Below are 14,512 nucleotides of genomic sequence, written 5' to 3'. Positions count from 1 at the left end.
CACATTTTGTATGTTATGTGTATCGTATACTGTATTTTTAGAATAAAGTAAGCTGGAGAAAATGTTATTGAGAAAATCATAAAGAAGAGAAAATGCATTTACAGTACTGTACACAAGAACTGTATGAGTGGTCCTGTGCAATTCAAGCCCATGTTCTAGGACCCACGGTATTTTTTTTTTTTTTTTACGGAAAAGAAGGGCAGTAAGGATCTTAATTTTTTCCCCCTTTAGTTTAGCTGCCCGTGATTTAACGCCATGACCACAATTAACCCTTATTTTCAAGGTAGAGGCTGAATCTGATTGAATCTGAGGGCAGCATGTCCTAACGCTAAGCTGATAGTTGTTGAGCATTTTTTGTGTGAGTTAGGCTAAGCCCTCACCCTACAGACCTCCCTAACTCTCACACTCACCCCATTTTACAGATGCGGCAACTAGGGCCCAGTGTGTGTATGTGTGTGTGTGTGGGGGGGGGCGCGTGTCTCCTCTTGAAACTAGACCTGGTGCAGCAGCGGTTAGAACTGGAAACCCAGAACCGCTCTCCTGGGGTTACCTCGCCACCCCACCGCTTTCTTGCTGTGTGCCCTCCAGCCCGCGACGTCTCTGTTCCTGAACTTTCTCACCGGCGAAATAGGAATGATCATAGGGGACGCCAGGAGGGTGGCCGCGAGGGCCGGCGGGGGCACTGCGGCGAGGGGCTGAGCGGGGCGCGGGTGCCGGGGCAGCGCTCGGGCTCTAGCTGCGTCGGGCAGAGCCGCGGGGCTGTGCTCCCAGGGCTGGCGGAGGGGCCGGCGCGGTGCTTAATCATTAAGCTGCGCAGCCTCCGCGGGGGAGCGCGGCGGAGCCCGGCCGGGGAGGGAGCCCACCTCGGACCGGGAGCCTGCGGGCGGGCACGGGTGCAGCCCCGCGCGGCCGGCGAACAGGTGGCCGCTCCCGGCCGGCGCGCACCGGCGAGCCGCCTTTGTTACCTTTGAGCTGTCCCCGAGCCCATTCAGACCACGTGTCTGGTGAGTAAGGAGCCCTTTTTTCCCCCTTCTTCTTCCCCTGCCTCCCCGCCGCGGGACTGTGGGCGAGACGGGCGCCCTGCGGAGCGCGCCTGCTGGCGGGAGCGGGCCCGCGCGGGGAAGCGGGGACCCCCGGCGGCGGGCGGCCGCGCAGGAAGCCGCCGGTGGGAGCTGGCGCGGCCGGTTCCCGTTTCCGCATTCCAGACGCCCGCAGCGGCCCGCAGGCCCCGCCCCGCGCCCCCCGGCCGCCCGCCGCGCTGGGGCAGGTGGCCTTGCCCTTGCGGGAGGAGAGCCGGCCCCGCGGCGCCCCCGGCCACCTGCCCCGGCACCTGCCCGGCACCTGCCGGCCCTGAGCTCGGGGCTCCCTCCCGCCGGCTCCGGGGTGAGTGACGCGCGCTAAGTTTGCTGGTAACTTGTGGAGCAGAGAAAGGTAATAATGTGTTTCTTGGTTTCGGGAATTCGACTGGTGGCTTTTTTGTTTTCTGTCCCCCGTGTCTCCCCCCCCGCCGCCCCCCGCATGAGATGTTTACCTGTCTGCTCCTAACTGTGAAGAAAGGTGGGCGGAGTGTTGAGGGAGTGAGAAGAAAGTGGAGGCTGTTGGTCTCCCCACCGCCCCCCAGCCCCAAGGAGTCCGGCGGTGCCTGCCGAGCTGCGGGGTGCGGACCTCTGCGCCCGCCGGCGGGCATCCCAGGAGCTGTGCCATCTCGGGCTGGTTCCCTTTCCTCTCTGGGCCTCCGGGTCCTCATCTGATGAAACGGCAAATAAGAGCAGTACCCACTCATCTTTCCAGTGAATCTTAGAACATAAAGTGCTCACAGCCTGGGCCCCGAGCCGTGTTGAGCGTCAGCTGTCCTTGGGTCCCCACCCCAACCTGCAGTCCCCCAAATTCCCTGGCCTTATCTGTGACTTCTCAACTGCTGCTGGCTGTACTCCAGCAACTGGGGCCTCCTCCTGTTCCTCCTCCTGTTCCTCCCTCAGGGCCTTTGCCCTGGCTGTTCCCTCTGTCCAGAACACTTCCCCCAGTATCCCCAAAACTCCCTCCCCTTTCGGGTCTCTGCTCAGATGTCCCCCTTTCGGCGGGGCCTCTGTCCTTACTAAATAGCACCTTCTCCACGACTCTTAGTCCTTTATTGTGCTTAATTTTTCTTCATAGCATTTATTACCACTTGACATACTGTTGATTATCTACCCCCACCCCCAACCCAGCTGTAAGCTCCACAAAGCACAGGGACTTCTGTCTCTATCCTTGTAGGCCAGTTCCTGGCATGGGGTAGATGTGGGATAAATTATTTTATGATTGAATTTATGATATCAGGAGCGTGATTGTCCAAGGATGGACAACTGTCCCCATTTGGGGTTTGAGTCAGAACATCGCCAACCCTGCAGCTGTGGGGGAGATGGCATACCCACACCTTCCCTTTCATCCTCCTTGGGTCTCCCTCTCTAGCTTCCTGTCCCTCAGCCCCTTCAGGCTGTACAGCCTTGGCCCTGCCGGTGGCTCATCCCCAAAGCCTAGGTTCTTGTGGCAGGGAACCGATGGCCTTGGCCTTGGCCTTGGCCTTGGTGAGTGTGCAGGATGTGTGCGTGTTAATCCAGGTGGGGCAGGCTTCATCGAAGACACACATCCCCATGTATATGGAAAGCCCACTTTATCGCCAGGTCCTGCTCTGTGTTCCTGCAGTAAGGTCAGGGAATGCCTTGGAAATAAGAATTAACCGCCGGGTACAGTTTATTGGTCTTCCCTGCTTTAACGGGCAATAATTCTCGTTCTGGGGCTGAACAGATTTTAATTAAACGGTGAACTCGAAGAGTCTTTGTGGTAGCTGACACCTCTTCATCGGTCCTCTGGCTCCTGGTGTCAGCAATTGGTTCTGTAAAAATATGCTGGGCAGGGCTTCCCCAAGCTCGGTGGAGCCAGGTCAGCAGCCCTCTCGAATTTCTCCCAACAGCATGAAACACGGAGGGATTGAGGTGCTGATGGACTTCCTGCTGCATCACACATCATTACACCTCTGGGCCTGCCGCTATATTAAGAATGTGCAAAGTGTCAGAGGAGCTGCTCCCACAGCATTTAATTCTGCCCTTCAAGCTCCAAGTACGGTGGTTTTGGAGTTGGGTTGAGGCCCCTCCTGAGAGGCCATTGCTCAGGTCCCAGTGCTGCCCACGCTCTGGGCACAGTGCGTACCTTCTCTGGGCCTCTGCTTCCTTATCTGGAAAAGGGGAATAATTAACAGTTCCTGCCTGAAATGAGAAGTTGAAGTGAGATCAGGTGACCCAGTTAGCACTGTGCCTAATGCATAGAGAGCACTCACTAAATGGGGGTGATCATTTATGAATTAATTCCACGCCTCTTGTAAATTTTTTTCTGTCCCTATACTGTGGACTCCTCTCTGTGCTACCTCCATGTCACCATCCTCCCACAATCCTTCACTCATAGTAACAATCAAGTACTATACAGACCTTTCTATACTTTCCCCCATGGTTATGTAATCCTGTAGAGAGAAATGTTACACTGTAAGGGACAGTATTACCCTCATCTTCCTGCATTTTACATTTCTAACATGGCAATACCATGTAGAAATGCTTCAAGTTCTCAAGCAGCACTTGCATTTGCTCTTTATAATAGCTGCGTAAAACACAGTGGTGTGGGTGTACCATAATTTTGGCCAGGCCATTGCTGATGCGCATTCCCTTTGTTTCTGTGTTTTTTCCCCCCAAATTACTATTTTTATTGATAGCCTTCTTTAATTAGATTGCAGGTATCCAACCTGCTTCGCTACCTTGTTAACTTAAGCTCTAAGCCTTTGCAAATGAATATGAAGTAGCATTAGCATAATGACACCTCTGGCCCAGAAAGGAGATGCATTTTCTGAGGGTTCTCACTGGGTTGGCACAATGTTGAACTGTCTACCTTAAATGCCTTTTGATTATAAAAGTGATTAATAGATTCATCACCCTCAATATAGATCAATATAGATCAGTTGTGCTTCATGAGTACCCTTTACAAAATAAGAGAGAAGTTTCATGTTTTTTCATTTTAAGGATCTTTGTTGTCAGCATGTGAGAGTTTTTGTGGGGCTCTTGGATCCATTGGCCCGTTTCTTTTTCAGGTGGTACTTTAATTACAGAATATATTTGGCTCTGTGAAACTTACAGTGGTATACCTAGATTGAGGTTTGTCTACTTCTCTATTGCTGCATAACAAGCCACTCTAAACATAATGCCTTAAAATGACAAACTAGTTTACTGAAGCTCATGTGAATGGCTCTCCTGCCAGTCTTTTTTTTTTTTTTTTTTAAGATTTTGTTTATTTATGAGAGACAGAGAGAGAGAGAGAGGCAGAGACATAGGCAAAAGGAGAAGCAGGCTCTCTGCAGGGATCCCAAAGTGGGACTTGATCCTGGGACTCCAGGATCACTCCCTGAGCCAAAGGCAGAAGATCAAATGTTAAGCCATCCAGGCATCCCACCTTCCCTGATACCTTTAGCTGACTTCTACTTGTGGTACTTTGGCTAGAGAACTCCATGGTCTGACCGCCTGTCCAGAGAAGTCTTGGAAATGCAGTTTTTATTTTTTAATTCTTAAAAAAAGATTTTAAAGAATTTATTTATTCATGAGAGACACAGAGAGAGAGGCAGAGACATAGGCAGAGGGAGAAGCAGGCTCCCCCACAGGGAGCCTGATGTAGGACTCGATCCCAGGACCCTAGGATCACCACCTGAACCAAAGGCAGGCACTGAATCGCTGAGCCACCCAGGTGCCCAGAAATACAGTTTTTAAAGCCGAGCTTCACTCACCACCCTGAGTGAAGGATCAGTACTGAAGAAGGGAGAATGGACACACAAGTAGGCATCTAGATGCAGTCTGTTCAGCCAGCCTAAGAAGCAGTGAAGCAGTTTGTACTCATTTACCATCTGCTTAGTAAGTACTTGGGATAGGCAACAGACCTGGCCGCCTACAGAGGCTTCAAGTGTTGGGGAAGGAAGCACATCTGGGGGTTAAAACTGATCATTTACAGACCTTGACTAGATCATTGCTCAGCTCACACTTCCCATGTAGATGTTTGAAGTTAGACTAAAATGATAATAGTAATAAGGGCTTACCTTGTGTAGAGGACTATGAATCAACCCACTGGACCTCCACAATGGCCCCCTGAAGCAGGCACCATTACCACCCTCCTGGCCTCCCTCCCTCCTGCTCTTAGGGAGTAGTGCGGTCGACGTGCGTCTGGTGGTCTGGCTCTGGAGTCCATGAACCGCGGCACTGTACTTCTTGAGTTTATTACAGGAGACATTTCTTGTGGAAATGAATATGTAAGTGACAGCAGCACAAAACATGAAGCAGAAACCACCTACTACTTCATCCCCTCCACTCCTACTTCCTGCCTCATTGGCCCCATCTGTCAGTAACTTGGTGTACATCCTTCTGCACCTCTTTCTAAATGTATTCCATTTTTTAAAGATGGCCTTTGGGCACACAGCATCAGATTAATCAGAATCCCTCCTTGGTGCACGGTACACTGGTGTTCTGGGTTCCTGCAAAAGTGCCTCTCTATTGTAACGAACAGCCATTGGCCTGTTGCCTACCCAGGAATTAGAACATCAGCAATAACATGTGAACCTGTGTTGTGGTCCCGTTCCATCCTCTATCTTCTCTCCCAGGGGTCATCACCATTTTGAACTTTTTATCCTTTATTTAAAAAGATTTATTAAAAAAAAAAAAAGATTTATTTTTGAACTTTATACACATGGTATTGTACTGTATATAGTCTTGTGGGACTTGCACTTTTCACATGATACTGTGATTCTAAGATTGATCTGGACTGTTTTTTTTTCTTTTTTTTTAAAGATTTTATTTATTCATGAGAGACACACAGACAGAAAGAGGCAGAGACACAGGCAGAAGGAGAAGCAGGCTCCATGCAGGGAGCCCAACATGGGACTCGATTCCGGGTCTCCAGGATAAGGCCCTGGGCTAAAGGCGGTGCTAAACCACCGAGCCACCCAGGCTGCCCCCAGACTGGTTTTTGCTGCTATGTGATATTCCATTGGTTGAATATACCACATTTTTGTGTCAGTTATTTGCATGCCAATGAACAGTTCATAAGTTTCTAGATTCTTGGCTATTCGTGGGCTGCTGTGAATGTTGTTCCCCACATTTCCTCATATGCATCGATAAGAATTTCTTTTGGGTTTGTACTAGGCATGAGATTGATGGGTTGGGGGATGTGAGCATCTTTGACTTCCATCAGATATTGTCAGACTGTTCTCTGAACATTGTCGCCAAGGCTTGGTTTGGTAAAGCTTTTTTATTTTTTACCACACATGAGATGGGATCTCATTGTGATTTCAGTTGTGCCTCTCTGAAGACTAATAAGCCTGAATATCTTTTTCTTCTGGATGAAGCTTGCTCATCACTTTTGCTGCTTTTTCATACCGATTTGTAGGTGTTCTTTATGTACACTTGATCCTTAAACAATGTGAGGGTTAGGGGCGCATATCTACCCGTGTAGTTGAAAATCCATGTATAACTTTTCACTCCCCAGAAACTTAACTACTAATTAATTGCATACCGTTGACTTGGAAGCCTTGCCAATAACATAAACAGTCGATCGACATGTGTTTTGTGTGTCCTGTGTATTATATAGTGTATTCTTAAAGAAAGCCGGAAAAAAGAAAACATTACTGAAAGAAATCAGAAGAAGAGAAAGTGCGTTTATAGTTAGAACTATATAGACGGACTTGCATAGTTCAAACCCATGTCATTTCGGGGTCACCTGTACTCTGGTTACTGGGGCAGCAGCCTACTTAACCTAATTGAAAATCTTGTGATTCTCATGTCATCATTTCCTTGGTTGTTCCCTTTACCGTGTTCACCCTCTCACCAACTCCACGATAGCTCTTGGTGTATTATCTGCAGCTCACAGTGATTCTTCTTTGGAATAGTCCTCAATTTGTGGGCGTTTTTATACAGTTATATAGATATAGGACCCATTCACTCTCTGTAGAGCTTTTTGAGCTTAGTGTATCAGTTTGATTAGGTTCAACTGCACATAATAGAAAACTGCATATAAAACAAAATGGCAATGGCCTAAGCGAGATAGAAGTTTATTTCTCTATCACATAAAGGAGCCCAGTGATAAGCAGGCCAAGGCTGCATTCTTACCATAGAGCCATGCTGCTCCTACCTCTTTTTTTTTTTTTTTAATTTTTTTAATTTATTTATGATAGGCACACAGTGAGAGAGAGAGAGGCAGAGACACAGGCAGAGGGAGAAGCAGGCTCCATGCACCGGAAGCCCGACGTGGGATTCGATCCCGGGTCTCCAGGATTGCGCCCTGGGCCAAAGGCAGGCGCTAAACCGCTGCGCCACCCAGGGATCCCTGCTCCTACCTCTTTGATCCATCATCCTTTTCCTACCACCTCATGATGTAAGATGGCTGCTCAGGCTCCAGCCATTGCATCCTAGCAAGCAGGAAAGAAGGGATGAAGATGGGCACTCAGTCTCTCTGAAAAGACTTAATGGGGGTAGCACACAAATATTCTACTAACAGACTTGCTGAGAACTCAGTTGCAGTACCATATATGGCTTCAAGGGGTCTGGGAAATGTATTCTTTATTTCACATGGCCTTGTTCTGAGCTAAAAATCCGATTCTGCTAAGTTAAACAGGGAGACTCCCCTTTTGTATTGGATTAGGCAGCCAGTAGCTTTACTAGTTCTGAAGTATTCCCTAAAACTGGCTTTTAAAGGAGTTGCTGGACACAAGGATGGTGCTTCAAGATGATGCCCCTTTTGATTCTTTGATTTATTACACAAATATTTTGTGAGCATCTGTTTTGTACAGGCACTGTTCTGAGAGTTGGAAGACAGTAATGAACAAAACAAATGAGATTTCCACCCTCGTGCAGCTTATGTTGTTAAAGGGAAGATAGATAATAAAGAAAGAAGGAATATAGAGTGAGTCCAAAAGAGATAATAGGTGTGAAAATCAATAAAGAAGGCTACGCACAATGAGAGTAAGTAGCACATGGTGTTCCCTAATTAATTTTTGAAGACACGCGGTGCTGTTTTAGAGAGTGGGGTTAGGGCAGACTGTTTTCAGATGACATTGGAGCAGAGGTGAAGAAGGGGAGTGGGGGGAAAAAAAGGGGGGGAGTGGGGGAGTCATGTGGGTTTCTGGGGGTAGAGCATTTGGGGCAAGATAAGGATGGGGAGTGAGGGAGGGAGCAGAGGTGGGGGGTGAGGATGAGAGAGGCCGGTAGTGCTGGGCCCAGGGGGCCACAGTGATGACTCTGGCTTTACCCAGACTGACACAAAGTCCCAGGAGGAAGACGTCATCTGATTGTTAGCCCTGGGGAGTGACAGTGGACACGAGTCTTCTTCCCAGATTCAGGCTCTCTATTTAATTGCCTCTAGATACCTTGTGAAAAAAAAATAGCTTCAACTCTTCTTAACCAGGACCACTCTGGTTTTATTTGTTCAAGCCTACCTTACCCTACGGGATGATTTTAAAGTTAAATAGTTCAGTTTTAATCTATAAAAGAAGGATTTTTTTTAAAGGGCACAATGACAATACTATGGCCCTGATTAAAATAACTAGCAATAATTGCTTGACGTCATCTAGAATCCAGTTAGTGCTAACATTTCCGGTCATCTCATAAATGTCTTTTTAGAATTGATTTGTTCCAATCAAGGTCCACTGTGGGATTTGGTTCACATGCCTGTTAAGTGTCATTTAATCTGTGGGTCCCCCAGTTTTCCCTCCCCTTTTTTTGTATTGTTTATTTGTTGAGAAAAGCCCTATAATTTGTTGTGTAGATCTCCCACAATCTGTGTCTGGGATAGTATTTCTGTGGTGGTGGCAAACTAGTCCTTCTGTCCCTGCTGTGTTTTCTGAAAACGGGTGGTTGGGTTTGGAGACTGGATCAGATTCAGGTTTGAGATGTACACACACACACGTGCGCGCACACACATGCATGCACATATTTGTGTGTGTTTCGGGGGCAGGGATGGCAGTACATTCTCTTGGCTGTCGCTGCGTGTTCTGTCCATCAGCAGGTGGGTAAAGCCCGTGGCCTCTCTTGTGTCATGTTCTGTAGAGTTAATGGCTGTAAATCACCATTTCCTAGACCCATGATTTCACTTGGGGTTTGCAAAAATTCTGACATTTGTAATTCTGCCCTTCTCTTCATTTATTAGCTGGAATATTCCTCCAGAGAGAAACCTCTCTCATCTATTATTTAGGTATCCTGAGGGTATTAACTCTTTTGAACTTTTGTTTACATTAGGAATGAGTATCGAACAACTGGGCTGGTGGCTTCTGAGCTGGCGATTTTTCCTTCAGTGATTCAGATCTTCTTTGTTTTTGTGCTCATTCATTCCGCGTGTCCTGGTCTCTGCTACTGGCACGCCTGGTCTTGGATTCAGGAATAAACTGATGAACCATCACAGATAGCTCATTGTTTAGGCACAGGTGCTTCAGGCCTTACCTTCGGCCAGGTGGAGCTGTGTGTGTGTGTGTGTGTGTGTGTGTGTGTGTGTTACCCTGTGTAACCAGGAAGAGATGACTTGAAGCTGTTGTTGACATTTCCAGTTTTGTTCTCTCTCCCTGGCCATGTATCTTCAGACCTACAGCCTCTAGAGAGTTCTTGCTCCACACCAGGGGATTAAAACCCTTATGCTTAGGGCAAGAGGTTTTTCTGAGCATCTGCATTTCTTCTGATCTGAAACTCCATTCCTAGACAAAAGAACAAAAAAGGGCTCTGCCTCCTTGGAGAGTCTCTCCTTCTAGTAGCCTGGCCAGGGGCAAGCTCTGACCCCAGGCACTGTTGTCTGGGTCATAAATTCTTTAGAGCACTAGCACGCATGAAATCATTTGGATGCCTTGGGATCAGTTACGCATTATATTGCATGCTACCTAAGGGCTTTCTTTTCTTCTGGAGATTACAACACATTTACCTCCTCTAGGGGGGAAAAGATTTGATGTGGAATGATGTCGAATTCATTAATTCAGTCACTGACTTGTTCCTTTGGCAGATATTTAGTGAGCATCATAGGCATTCTGAGGGCTGGGGTCTAAGCCTGAGAACGCCTGTCCTCCTGGCGTGGAGGCTCATGTTAAAGGACACAGAAGATAAAGTAGTAAACAAATTAATAAGATATTTCAGGTGGGGATAAACAGTGCTCCGAAGTGATTAAAGCAGAGTGATGAGAGTCACACCTGGAAGGTGGAGGTGGCTGTGGGAGGCTGAAGAGCTGGGGAGCTCGGCTGAAGAGCTGGGGAGCTCGGGGGAGAGCTTTGCTGGGGGTGAGGGGGGGTGACACAGCTGAGACTGGGGCGGTACAAAGGTGCCAGCCTTGTGAGAGATCTAGGAGAAGAGGCGTCCTGGCAGAAAGAACAGCAAGTGCAGAGGTGCTGAGGCAGAAATGAGTTAGGTGTGTGGACGAACAGTAGTATAGCCCATGTGGCTGGAGTGTCATGGGGGGTGGCGAGGTTGGAGCCTGGTAGAGGGTTCAGACTTTCATTCTGAGTGTTCTCGCTGTCATCATCTTGGACACTAGATGGAGGAGTGGCAGTGGCACAAGGAGGGAGGCAGCCTTTCCTGGAGGGAGGAGTGGGGTGCGGTAACAACCTCAGTGGTGGCATTGGGGCTTAAGAGAAGTGCATGGGCTTGACAGCTGCTAAGGTCAGTGGGTGACCAGTGGGGTGAGAGATTTTCCAGGGGTTTCAGGCTTTGTTCTGCAGGTTCAGATGGATGGCAGTAATGACAGTCCCTAGTCCCCTTTAACAGGGGCTGAGGAGTCTTACACACACGTCTCATTTAACCTTCTTTATGGTAGACTCTTATTCCCAATTTTGCAGATGAGGAAACTGAGGCCTGGGAAAATTAAGCACTTGATCCTTGTCACTCAGCGAATGGACACTGGGTTGGAACCTGGGTAGGCTGACCTGCATTCTTTTTTTTTTTTTGGCTGACCTGCATTCTGACCATGCTGCCCTTTCTCTCCAGCCGCAGCTAGTTGCTTTTTTTTGTTTTTTTTTTTTTTTTATTCATGAGAGAGAGAGAGAGAGAGAGTGGCAGAGAGATAGGCAGAGGGAGAAGCAGGCTCCATGCAGGGAGTCCGATGTGGGACTCAATCCCAGATCCCTGGATCACGCCCTGCTCAACAACTCAGCCACCCAGGCGTCCCAGCTTCAGCTGTTAATTCATGAAGCTGACCCAGCCTGTGCCCAGGAGGAACTGATGCCGAAGTCCCCCATTTATGAAATCAGGAGGTCCACATAGGTGGCTCTTCCACCATCCCCACTAACCTAGATCTTGACATGTCTTTTATTACAGTATTTATTACAGGGCAGAAAACAGGGACCTTCTGGGTGCTGACGCAGACATCACTTGACACGAGGGCCAGATCGGGTGTAGATAGGCCCCTGGACTTTGAGCTCCTGAGCCTAACTGATTGGGCTGAAAGTGTCCTTGCCATCAGACCCTTCTTATCTCCTCCTCCAGCAATCCACATGGACAAGGAGCTCACCCTTATGCTACTCAGCCATATGGCTTTACTTAGTGTCCTCTAGGAGAGAGGTGCACCCCCCCCCATCTCTGTCTTTACATAGGGGAGGTGAAACAAGCTTCTCAGTTTGGTCCTGCTTGCTGCTCAGCTCTCAGGGGGCACGGGTAGATGCTGATCACTTCTCCTTTTTGTATTTAGGTTGCATGGCAGAAATTTCATATTGATCGATTTTTTTTTAATTGATTTAAAACTTACAGAAGCCATCTGCTGACTGTAAACATTTCAAGCCAGAGAGCAGTATGTAAAGCAAAGCATGGCAATTCCTTGTTCTGTTGACCCTCTCTCACCTGCTGGCAGTGACATTAAGTGTGCCCTTCTTGCTGTGTGTGTAGTACATTGCATTTAAGAACTTGGGCTCTGGGGCCACAGTGCTTGGGTTCAAACCCCAGTTTTGTTGTGTACTGACTTGGGCCTTAATCATTCAGTGCCTCACTTTCCCCATCTGTAAAATGGCAGTGATGGTCTTAACCCCTTGGCTTGTAAGGATTCATTGTGTCAATATATGTAAAAGTTAGAGTGGCACCTGGCATGTGATAAGCACTCACATATTAGCTATTTTTATTACAGACATGTGTGCTGATAGTTGTTTGTTTTACAAAAATACTCTCTAGGTATGTTGTTCTACAGATTGCACTTTCTTTTAAGGATCTGCCTTCGAGAGCCTACCGAGGCAGTGGGTCAAGGTCAGCCATGTTCTTTTTTTCCTTTTTTCATATTTTATTTACTTATCAGAGAGAGAGAGAGAGCGCGCACACACACACACACACACACACACACACACGCATGCATGAGCAAGGGGGAGGGGCAGAGGGCGAGGGAGAAGCAAACTCCCAGCTAAGCAGGGAGCCCCGACAAAGACTACTACTTGGGGGCTTGATCCCAGGACTTGGAGATCATGACCTGATGAGCTGAAGGCAAGCAAGCACCTAACCGATTGAGCCACCCAGGCGTCCCAGCCGCATTCTTTTTAATAACTTCATAATGTGCCATCCCCTGCCCTAGTGCTGGACATTCTGTTCATTTCTACCTTTCCTTGTGATTATGACTCTGAACATCTCCACACAGAAACCTTTGTTTGATTCTTAGATTTTTGTTAGGACAAAGCCCTGGAGTTGCAATTACTGAAACAAAGTGTATAAAAATGTTTAAAGACTTGTGCTGTTCCTTTGCTGACTTGTCTTGTTTCTGAGCCATCTGCATTTCCTCCTTTGTTGCCTGTTTTTCTAGGGGGTAGGTTTTAATTTTTACTGATTTGTAGGGGATCTTCATATTACTGAAGGTAGAAATCAAGTGTTAGAGGTTGCAGATTTACATCTCTAGTGAGTTGTTTACCTTTTAATTTTGTTGTTATTAACATCATACTGAGGTTTATTGATATTGATGATGTTTGCTTTTATGCTTTGGCCTTTAAGATGAGATAAACACTCATCTTTTTTTTTTTTTTTTAACACTCATCTTAACTAGATATTTTTTCCTAGTTACTTTATAGCTTCTTCTTCTTCTTTTTTTTTTTTTTTTTAATTTTATTTTTGAGTAATCTCTGCCCCCAACACAGGGCTCGAACTCTCCACCCTACACCAAGAATCACATGTAGAGCTTCATCATTTCCATCCAACATCTGGAATTTTTTTTCTTCTGGTGTTAGGTGTGGGATAAACATCTTAAACCTCCCTCCTGCCAATAGTTAACCGGTTGCCTCTTGTGGCTTTGATCGAATAATACACCCTTTCCCACTGACCTGAAAAGCCAAGTACAAGCCCGGGCCCGGTCTGTGTATTTTGAGCATTCACCTCTCAGTGCCCTGCCATCGCTCAGTGAAGCCAGTTGGTGACAGACAGCTCTTCCTGCCGTTCCTTGGCAGACCTTCCCTGTGTCCACCAGTGGTAGTCATTGTGATTGCTTTTGTGCTGTGGTTGCTTGTGTCCAGCCTTCTCCCCACCTCGGCCAGGACATCCCTGACGGTGTTAAATGCCAGTGGAGGCCACAGGCAGGTGTGGGTGCCCTGAGATGTTTTATCCTGCAGGGCCCTCCTTAATGGGGGCCTGGTGAGGCAGGGCCCAGAGTTTTTCTGGGAACTCTTAAGAAGCCCATGGTGGCCACTAAGTGGCAGTGTCAATGAAGGACCCCTCTGTCCCTGCTGCTGGGCCAGACCAGGGAAAAAAGCTGGCATCAAGGGTGACGACTTGAGTATAAGCAGCAGCAGGCAACATTCGGGAGCTTTGATTAATTGGGAAAAGAAAAAGGAAGAAAGAAAAAAGTCTTAGCTGCAGTGTTATGGAAGCTCAAGAAGAAACTAGCATAGAAAAAAAAAAGAAGCTAGCTAGTGTAGCAGACTCAGATGTGGAGAGGACAGCCTCAGAGTTGACTGCTGGGTCTATGGAATTAGCTGCCTGCCTGGATGTCATGAGGCCTGATGTCAGATGGCCAGCTTTTACAGCTCAGCTTTGCCTTGTCTTGGCTGGGTGTCCTTGGGCAAGGAACTTAACCTCTCTGTGCCTTAGCTTCTGCATAATGGAATAATGCTCCTACTCTAGGTTTTTGTGAGGCTTAAATGATCCATGCAAAGTGCTTAGAACTGTGGCTGGCACATAGTAAATAAACAAGTAAATGTTAGTCATAATTTCTTTCTCTGTAACCCCCACGGCCCCCTTCTGTGTTTTGGAAGTGAGGATGAAGGTCCCAGGAGATGTACTAAAGCATATGGGGGGAGATATCATCACTTAGGTATTTCCTGAACACCTACAATGTGGCACACAGTGCTAGGGCCACAGCAGGGCCCAGGATAGACACAGTCCCATGTCTGACGCTGACAATATGGTTGGAACTAGACCCTAAACAGATACAAAATGTAACGTAAGTAGTGAGATGTCCTGTGACTCAAACAGACTTGGGGACAGACAGAGTGGCAGAGGTGATCTGGACAGACCCCTGAAGAGGT

The 14,512-nt window shown here is 47.6% G+C and overlaps 1 protein-coding gene across 6 annotated transcripts in view; it reads left to right on the top strand.

Annotated features, from left to right (window-relative positions):
• SIPA1L3 (signal induced proliferation associated 1 like 3) overlaps positions 1–14,512 on the top strand; it is a 235,052-nt gene that overhangs the window by 13,747 nt on the left and 206,793 nt on the right. Inside the window, exon 1 of one of the 6 annotated variants that reach the window (XM_072779638.1) lies at positions 889–1,004. The exons of 4 other annotated variants lie outside the window; for them this stretch is intronic. The gene's annotated coding sequence lies outside the window, so the exon portion shown is untranslated. Of the gene's footprint in view, positions 1–888; positions 1,005–1,298; positions 1,432–14,512 lie in introns of those variants that run through there. One more of the 6 variants, XM_072779629.1, reaches the window with a different exon arrangement.

The sequence above is a fragment of the Canis lupus genome, chromosome 1, assembly GCF_048164855.1.
Source record: "Canis lupus baileyi chromosome 1, mCanLup2.hap1, whole genome shotgun sequence".
NCBI lineage: Eukaryota > Metazoa > Chordata > Mammalia > Carnivora > Canidae > Canis > Canis lupus.
Note: the sequence above shows the minus strand (reverse complement) of the source record. Positions and strands in the feature narration are given on the sequence as shown.